Source organism: Dromiciops gliroides, chromosome 2 (genome assembly GCF_019393635.1).
Source record: "Dromiciops gliroides isolate mDroGli1 chromosome 2, mDroGli1.pri, whole genome shotgun sequence".
In the NCBI taxonomy this organism is placed as follows: domain Eukaryota; kingdom Metazoa; phylum Chordata; class Mammalia; order Microbiotheria; family Microbiotheriidae; genus Dromiciops; species Dromiciops gliroides.
Genome location: NC_057862.1, coordinates 612,377,553 through 612,386,956, shown reverse-complemented (window position 1 = coordinate 612,386,956; position 9,404 = coordinate 612,377,553). Strand labels below are relative to the sequence as shown.

Genomic DNA, 9,404 nt, shown 5'->3' with positions numbered 1-9,404 from the left:
CACTTAAGCCTCATTGCCCTGCAAAATATTAATTAATTAATTTAAAATTTTTTAAAAAGCAGGTACAGGCCAGTTTGCCTGGCACATACCACATATGAATATGGAAAGAACATAAATTATAGTAGTTAGAAGAGTTAAGACACGGCCTGATTCTGGAGAACCTGAAATATTAAGCTAAGGAGTTTATAATTTATCCTAAAGGCAATAAAAAGTTATTGAAGGTTGTTGATCAAATTTACTTTAGGAAAATTGCTAAAAACATATATGGCAGATAGATTGGAAAGGATAAGAAGGGAAGACTACATATGATGACAATGCTATTAAAGCCCAATTGATTCTACATAGGAACATAAGATATATAAGCATATTTTCTATTGTAAGAATGTACATTTTGGGGGTGAACTATATCAACTGTTCATATATTAAAAGAATTTAATAAATACATAAAAGAGGATATTTATAAGAGATGATAAGGGGGTAGGAGAAAGTATTATCTGGCATACAATTTGAATTTTTTAAGTTTAGCCATTTCAAATATGAGCTTGTCCAACAGGACTAATATGATTCTATTCTCTGTCTGTTCAAGGACAATTCAATTTATGGAACCTCCTCCCTGAAGAATTTAAGGTCAAACTCAATAAATATTTCTATAAAATATAGTCTTCACATACAAAAACCTGGCTTGGCTTCATGAACCATAAACTTTCAGGAAACAAGCAACCTTTAACTGATGTCCCATAAGATTAAACAGCAAGTCAGAAGAGTAGTAAATGTTGATAGCAAATAATTACTGAAAGTCTTTGTATCAGGTCAAGAACAAGTTCTTTAATATTCAACATTTTTTAAACCACATAATATCATTCTGGACAAAGTAAATCCCCCCAAAATGTGTAGTAAAATGGCACAGAAAATCAAAATGAAAAAAGCGCTCTAAGATTGAAACAGGTGCTCACTTTGGCAGCACATATACTAAAATTGGAACAACACAGAGAAGATTAGCAAGACCCTTGTGCAAGGGTAATCCACAAATTAGTGAAGCATTGCATATTTTTGCTCTGATTCTTCTCTTATAATATGACTAATGCAGAAATAAATTTAATGTTATTGTATATGTATAACCTATATCAGATTGCTTGCTGTCTTGGGGAGGGGGGGAGAAAAATTTGAAACTAGAAATCTTACAAAAACAAATGTTGAAAACGGTCTCTACATGTAACTGGAAAATAACAAAATACTTTTATAAAAAAAATTGAGACAGGGATTTTTTAAAATCACAAATTTTTTTGCTATAATATCTCCCGACATATGCATAACATTCCCAATCTCTGTGGCAAAATATTTTAATTAACAAAGCAAAGGTGACATTTTGTAAGTTTTTTGCAAGTTTATGCAGTTGTTTAAACAATTAATAGCAATATTGAATAATCACTTCTGTTATCCTTTTGTAGCTCTGGTGACTTCCTCATAGGTAGAGGAAAAACAAATAAATAACAAATAGGTTTGGGAAAGATGGTCCTAATGATTCTAATAATTCTTCTATTCTCAAGTTACTTTGGAACAAAATCTTTGCAGTTCAAAAGAATGCATCTATCATATTGATTGACTAATTACCATTGCAGAAATGATCAAAGAGAAGGTAACATCTGTGAAAAATGCTTATTAATAACTCATACCTTGGGGAATTCAGAGCTTCCCCCATACTTCCAAAGCCCTGACTTTTAGAGGTCCAGTTTCTCCTTGAAATAAGATTGCATTAAATCTCTTCATCTTGGTCAAAGCTATCCCAAGGTTTCAAGGAATCTTGGGTGGAGACAGATGTTTATCTAGATAGCTGAAGGGTTCTGAAGGGTGGTGTCACTCAAGGTCCTTAAGTCCACTGAAGAGGACATTCTTGGAATTGATAGCCCAAGGCTGGAGGTAATCTCTCTATGCAGGGTTCAATTCTTGGCTCCATTGACCACCTGCTGTTTCAAGGTTATATCATTTCTGTGCCCCACCACAGTGGTTGTCTTTGGTCCAAGAGAGATTGTCAATGACCATGCTTTTATTAATAACCTGCTGGCCTTGTTAATAGAATGATTAAATTATGCAGAAACTTTGTCTATCTTATTTTTAATCATCATACATCAGAGCAGCATCTGGAATACGTTTTTATTCATCTGGGTTTTTTTTTTCCTTAATAGTTTTATAAGATGCAACATATTTAAAGTTGAGAAACATAGCAGGTGTTTGTTTTTGTTGTTTTTATTTTTTTTTTTGATCATTCTCTATTGATCTGCTTCAGAAACACCACTCTCTTAAAGAATTCTATGTGATTTTAGCCAATTTATTTCTTCATCTGGCCCTCAATTGCCTCCTCTGTAAAACGAGTGGCTCCAAGCATCACCCAAGGCATAACCTCCATGCATTACCCCAGCAATCTTCTCAGGATACTGCTTCAAGAACTGCCACAGGCACCACCCCAGGTGAGTAGGCTGGGTCCAACACAGCACAGAGAGGTGAGGGTTGGGAGCACCAGTGCTCCTGACATTCACCTCAGTGCCTCTCTCTGACAACTCTGGCCACAGGTACCTCCCTTTCTTCCACCCCATACTGCCCCAGACTCTTTGCTGTTTACTCCAAAACCCTTTTCTCTATACTTAGATAGGTGGCATAGCTTTCTCGTACCCCTGTGCTCCCACAAGCGTGGCAAGCCATCTTTGGCCTTACAGAAACCAAAAACCCTGCTTTGTTACCAAGTCAGATAGTTACTGAGTGCCAGGGGAGTGTATAGGTTGTGTGTCCAATTCGACAACTGATCCAAATAAAAACTTATGTTTCTTTTTTTTTTTTCTTCTTTTTTTTTTTTTCCGGGGGGGGGGGGGGGCGCGATGTTTGTAGGGCAATGAGGGTTAAGTGACTTGCCCAGGGTCACACAGCTAATGAGTGTCAAGTGTCTGAGGTCAGATTTGAACTCAGGTACTCCTAAATCCAGGGCCGTGCTTTATCCATTGTGCCACCTAGTTTCCCCCAAACTGATGTTTCAATAGATGAAGTTTGAATAGTATTTTAATCAGTGTCATAATAACTTTAAGAGTTAGGTACTAAAGCCCTTATTATCTCTATTTTAGAGATGAAAAATCTGAGGCTTTAGAAAGATTAAATGGCATACCAGTGTTGATGTCAGGGCCTAGCAGAGCCCAATCCCAGCACAGCAGACAATTCTCCCTACTCCCTACCTCTCTCCCTGCAAGACCTACTTGCAGCATCCTCGAGCCTATGGCATTCAGTATCTCCCCTTCTACTTTCCCAGGTACCACCTCAGATACCTGAGTAGGAGTTTCCAGGATGTAGCACAGTGACAAACTCAGATTGACCCGGGCTTCTTGTGTCCAGCTCTGTGCTTTGATGTTCCTATTCCAACATAGAAACTGTGCCTGAAACTGTCCCAGACCCTGCCACAGGCAAGTATACAGGGCTCAGACCTGCTCTGAGGTTCAGAGAAAGCAATACCTGTGTCTTTCTCAGTGCTTCACAGAGGGAGCTATGCAATGTACTAAGATGGAGGTTAAGAGTGCCCGTGCCCATCCTCTGGCCTGGTCCCAGCTTACTTACCTGGAATAATATGTGGGACAGGTGCCATGCCCAGGGCATGGCTGTGCCTAGGAGATACTGGGGGTATGCTGTGGGCAATGCCCTAGGAGATGGCAGAAACTGTGCCTGTGACAGTGTTTCGGGTGATGGATGTGTGGTTTCAACAGGGCACATCAAGTCACTGAGAAGGATACTCAGAATGCCTCTGCTGGTGGTCAGTGCTAGACTGGACCCATCATAGTTGGATGTAGGTAAAAAGCTGTTCAGGTGATTTAAAACAGAGATCTCCTGGAGCAAAATGGCTGAGCAGGAATGAGGACGGTGTCTGGATTGATGAAGGCAGTTGAGTCCTTACTGGAGCCATATAGAAACCAGTGACTAAATAATTGGAACTAGAGTTAGGGAGGGGATGGGAGTGGGGTCTTGTTGTGGTTTTGTTCTCAATTTACTGAAAATTTAAAAGAGAAGAAGAGGAGGATCAAACAATAGGAGGAAGTGTGCAGGAGAAGACAGGCTTATTTGTCAATCAATAAACATTTAATTTTTAAGTGCCTACTATGTGCCAAAGATTGTGCCAAGAGCTGGGGATACAAAGAAAAGTAAGAGATAGTCCCTGCACTCATTATGGAACAACTGTGTTCAAACAAACCCTTTAGCAGACAAAACTGGAGCTAGCAACAAAGGGAAGGGACAAGTATGATAACAACATAAATACACACACATAATGTATAAATGCACATATATATCTATGTATACACACATATATGTACAGATATGTATGCCTATAGCTGTGTGTACAAATATTAATATGGATATGCAAGTACATATGCATACATATGCACATGCACACATGCACATATCACAAAGTCTTGGGGCATCCATCTCAACTGGATTTGTTCTAAGAGAAATGAAAATGCGTCTGGAACTCCTATACAGGTGCAAGGAGTTCACAATTCAGACAGAAGTTTGCATATTTATGAGGTACAACAATGTTCGGGAGGTATTAAGTTGTAGTAAAGGGGGGAATAAAGGGCAAACTTCTCCCAAAGGGCAGTGACATGAGAGATGTCAGGGAACAGTAGGAGTGGGGCAAGGATTTATCCCCTCCTAAAAGGGAAGGGATAAAAAAGGAAAAAAAGGAAGGGGGACCCTGGGTAAGTAAGATAGCAAAAGCAGCATTCTTTTCCCTTTGGAACTGCTAGACTATGAAGCTAGGATGGTCTGATTATCTGCAAGGTTCTCAGCTACACAAACAGTTTCTCAGTGTGGTGTAGACTGACTGGCATCTGTCCTTGTAGCTGGTTCCATTCCCAAGGACACCCAGGGAATCCAGCTAGAGCTGCAAACAACAAATTAGGTCAGACTTGATACATTCACGGCTTCCTACATACCCCTAGTCCATATGGCAATTCAAGAAGATGGGTTAAGTTGGCTTCAAAACAACAAGTACCCCGGAACACAGTTCTGTTCTTAAGATCATTGTTTTAGAACTGAGGCCCTTAATAATCTGGTGAATTCCCTGGGATCCCACATTCTGTTAGTATGTCACTTAAAGGAAATTTGACCCCAGGTGTTCTTCATTCCAAGATCTCTCCATTATACTACCACCCTTAATATCCTGTGTAACCTGAGTCCAGTCAATGCACCATTGTGGGGTTTATTTTTCACTTCCATAAAATGAACTGCCTGGAGTAGACAGTGTCCAAATTAATGTCCGATTCAAAATCTGTGATCTATGTCTTTCCTCCATATCTTTGAGACCCCAGAAGGACTCCAGCTGTTCCCGGAGACTTTCCCTCTACCCTTCAGAGGCTATATCTTGGGGACCCGGACACTGAAGGAGTCAGGTACCAAGCTCCTTTGCAAGATCTGTGTCCTGGTGTGGTCCAGGCTGGACCTATGTTTGCCCCAGTTTTCTCAATCCTAAAATAAGGATAATAGCACTACCTACCTCTCAGGTAGGAAGAAATGAGTTATTTTAAACTACTTCTCACAATGCCTGGCACACTACACTGTATATATGCCTATTCCCTTCCCTTCCCCTTCCCCCTTTAGTAGAAGAAACATGAGGTGGCAGAAACTAAATAGCCCAGAAGACTTAAAAAGTCCTTTGTTTTAAAAGTCCACATATTCTGGATTATCCAATTGTTATTATGAGTTAGATGAATACCAATTACATCAGCAGCTTCATCTGTTAAATATGTGTTTAGTTTGAATGATCTTTATGAATGAGAAAAAGAAAGAAGGTCACAGGAGAAATTGCAATTTCCCATCCTCCCCCCTGACCTTTTCCTTTTTTGCTCAGAAACTAGACATAGGAAAACACCTCAGGACATTTAATACTTTCTGAATCCTTTCCCCAAGTTTACAGAGCAATCACTCAATCTGTCAACATATATTAAGTGCCTACTCTAGAGAGCCAATGATCAGGACATCATCACAATCTAGCATAAAATCTGGAATCCTAGGAAGAAAGGTTTTAATGAAAGACTGGAAAATTCAACAGGCAGCATAGATTCTGAACAGAAGGCACTTAACTTGAAATGCCACTAGATCAATGATGTTTATTTGAGCATTGGCAATTATTGCTGATGACCAGCTGTTGATAAGCCTGGCAAAGGATAAATTGGATAAATTATACAAAGGTCTTCTACCAGAGCAAGGACAGCATGGGGATGATAAACTGTCGTCAGTAGATGTGGACATTTATTAAGAGCATTAATTACAGTGCATTTATGGCTTCTGCAATATCTCAAATGACTATTAGACTTCAATTCTAGCAAAACTGGAGTAGTCCCCTGGATTTGTGAAACGAGTTTGAAGACACTTTGATTAGATACTCATTTTCCTTTCCCCATTAGATGAAAAAAGAAATGGCGGGGGGGGGGGGGAGTGCATGTTTATTTCTTTCAAGTGATTTGGTGCAATGGCTGAATCTAAATTTTACATTTTCCTTTGTAAACTCTGACCTTCTTAGGGAATGGCATAAGAAAGTTATGAAATTTATGTAAATACAATGACTTTAGTGATTTGGAAAAAGTCTTAGAAATGTGAATTGCTTCCTTCCCTTTTTTTAAAATGCCTTGCAATGAAGAATGAAATCTTTTCTGTGAAGGATTCATAATTCACATTTATAGCACTCTTCAGCAATATAAGTAGGTGATCATTAAAATCTCAAAGACTTCATCATAACGTCACGAATTTTGGGCAATGGAACTTGTGATAAAATTCAGTGAATATCCTTATTAAATGTTTAAAATCCATAACTGAACTTGACTTCCATCTTGCATTCACAGTTCAAAGATCTATACAGCTACTAGAAGGTTAAGTTACTGGCCTATGATAATAGATCCAGTATATGTCAGTATCAAGGTTTGAATTCATGTCTTCCTGGCTATAGTGATCTCTATCTCAGGTCACTTCTCCCAGGGTAAATACTGTTGAAAATGTGACAAGATTTTGAGAAATCTTAGTAGTGACCTCTTGTCTATCTAAAATTTTTAGGAATTTACTCATAAAAAAAACTAAAATCACTTAATATTATGTGAGAGAAAATAGTCTTCCAATTACATACCTAAGTTATTTACTTAAGTAAGAGTGCCTTTTAAAATTTCTTATTAATAAATTTTATCTTTATATCATAGTTATTTCCCATTGCTTCCCAAAGATAGAGCCTTTATTTAATATTTTTTAAAACTGAAATCCAAAACAAGAAAAAAAAATTCCTTTTACACAACAGAAAATAAGAGAGGATTCAATATAAAACAATAAATTTCCATTTCAAGAAAATCTGTTTAATAAATACTACACATTGTTTTCAAGGCTGCCCAGCTTTTCTTTACTTCCTTGTAGGTTTTCTTTTGTTCTCTGAAGTGTATTCTTTATTTTAGTTTTTCCTCTTCCTCTCTCCCTTACCCTAAAGAAGGCTACATTTGAGCAATTTGTGTGTATAAGTATAAGCATGTATGTATGTGTGTATCTTTATATACATATATGTATACATACATACACACAGATATACATGTGCATACATAGACATATGTATATACATATACACATATATATGTAAGACCGTACTATGCTTACTCTACTTGTCATATATTTCTCTGAAGGTCAATAGCATCTTCCTTCATAAGTCCAAGTCTTTCCATGTATTTTTTTTTCTAGTGAGGCAATTGGGGTTAAGTGACTTGCCCAGGGTCACACAGCTAGTAAGTGTTAAGTGTCTGAGGCTGGATTTGAACTCAGGTAATCCTGACTCCAGGACCAGTGCTCTATCCACTGTGCAACCTAGCTGCCCCTCCATGTATTTTTAAATCAACAAGATCAGCATTTTCTACACCACAGCAATATTCCAACCCAATCTCATTCTCACAGAGAGATTTCTATAAAATATTTTTTTCCCAACTCTCTCAGTTGACCTAACCTGATACTTGAACAATAGTCAGTCCCTCACTAGGCCTTAATATGAAGCCTTTACCTCTTGATGGAAGCTATCAGGATTGGTACTCAACTTCCACAATTTGTAACTCCATGATTTATAATTTCCAGGGTTAACAAAACACCAAAATCACAAAAAAATGTATTACAGCAAGACTTTAGTACTGCACAGTAGCTTAGGACCTTATTTATGCAATTAAGAATTTTGGATTTAGTTGTGCCAAAAGGTATCATTAACCTTCATTGTGAACTCTACACATGCCAGTCACCTCTATACCTTGGACTCCTTGACATCTGAGACGATTTTTACCTTACCCTCTATCCCTAACACTTAGCATGGTTCCTAGCAGATAGGAGATCCTTAATAAATGATTGATGACTTGACATGTTATTTGTTAATCCCCCCAAATCAGAATGACTAAACAAATTATAGTAAACAAATTTAATGGATTATTACTATATAAAGAGACAACAAATTTGAAAAATTCCAAGAAGCATGGGAGGATTTATATTAACTGGTGTAAAGTGAGCAGAACTAAGAAAACCATATATAGAATTACAACAATGCAAATGAAATAACAACAAAAGAAACTGAACTCTATGTAATTATGATGATCAAGATTTCTGCCATAGAATATTTTAGAAATTGTACCTCCCTCCTCTCTTTGCAGAGGTTGGAAACATAGAGTTGTGGAATATTGTATACTGTCAGACCCTTTTGTTGTGTTATAGAACTTGCTGAACTATCTTATTTGCCTTTCTTTTTAAATCATGCATATTATAGGATGGTTTGCTGATATAAGTAGGGAGTGGGTATCTATTGGGAAATGATGAGGATATTAAAACTAAAGATATTAATGAAATGATTTTTAATCTCCAAAATCATATAAATGATAGAGATGTCATAGGAAGAGGCAGACAACTGACTTTTCCATTTTTAAAATTGAAATCTCTAAACAGAGACCAATGGTCCTATCAAGGAATATACTTTGATTACCCTGAAATAAATCTTATTTAAAGTTGAAGAATAGTATTGAGAAAGATCCCACAAACTGTGGGACACAACATATTTCTGTTTGGGACCTTCAATTTTGTTTAAGAGAATGGAAACATTTCTATATATGATTCTCCAGACAGTACCTGACTCAAATACATCTGAGTCCAGCAAAACAATTTTGGTTCCCAAAGGTAAACATTATTTTGTTAATGCAAATGTAGAAAGGTTTAGGATTAAAAAAAATGAGGGGAGATGCAAAAAAAAATTTTGATATGGAGATATGAACTCAAGACAGTCTGTTGAGCTTTTAAACAAAGATGGACACCCAGATTTCTGTCTAATGAACCCAGGGACAGAGAAAACAGAACAAGAATGTGGTCTTGGAGACTGATAC

At 37.4% G+C, this 9,404-nt stretch overlaps 1 non-coding gene across 1 annotated transcript; it reads left to right on the top strand.

Moving 5' to 3' along the window:
- The first annotated feature begins 945 nt into the window (after positions 1-945).
- Positions 946-1,052, top strand: LOC122744898. The gene has a single exon (XR_006355233.1). It is a non-coding gene; the product is annotated as a U6 spliceosomal RNA (small nuclear RNA).
- The last annotated feature ends 8,352 nt before the right edge of the window (positions 1,053-9,404 follow it).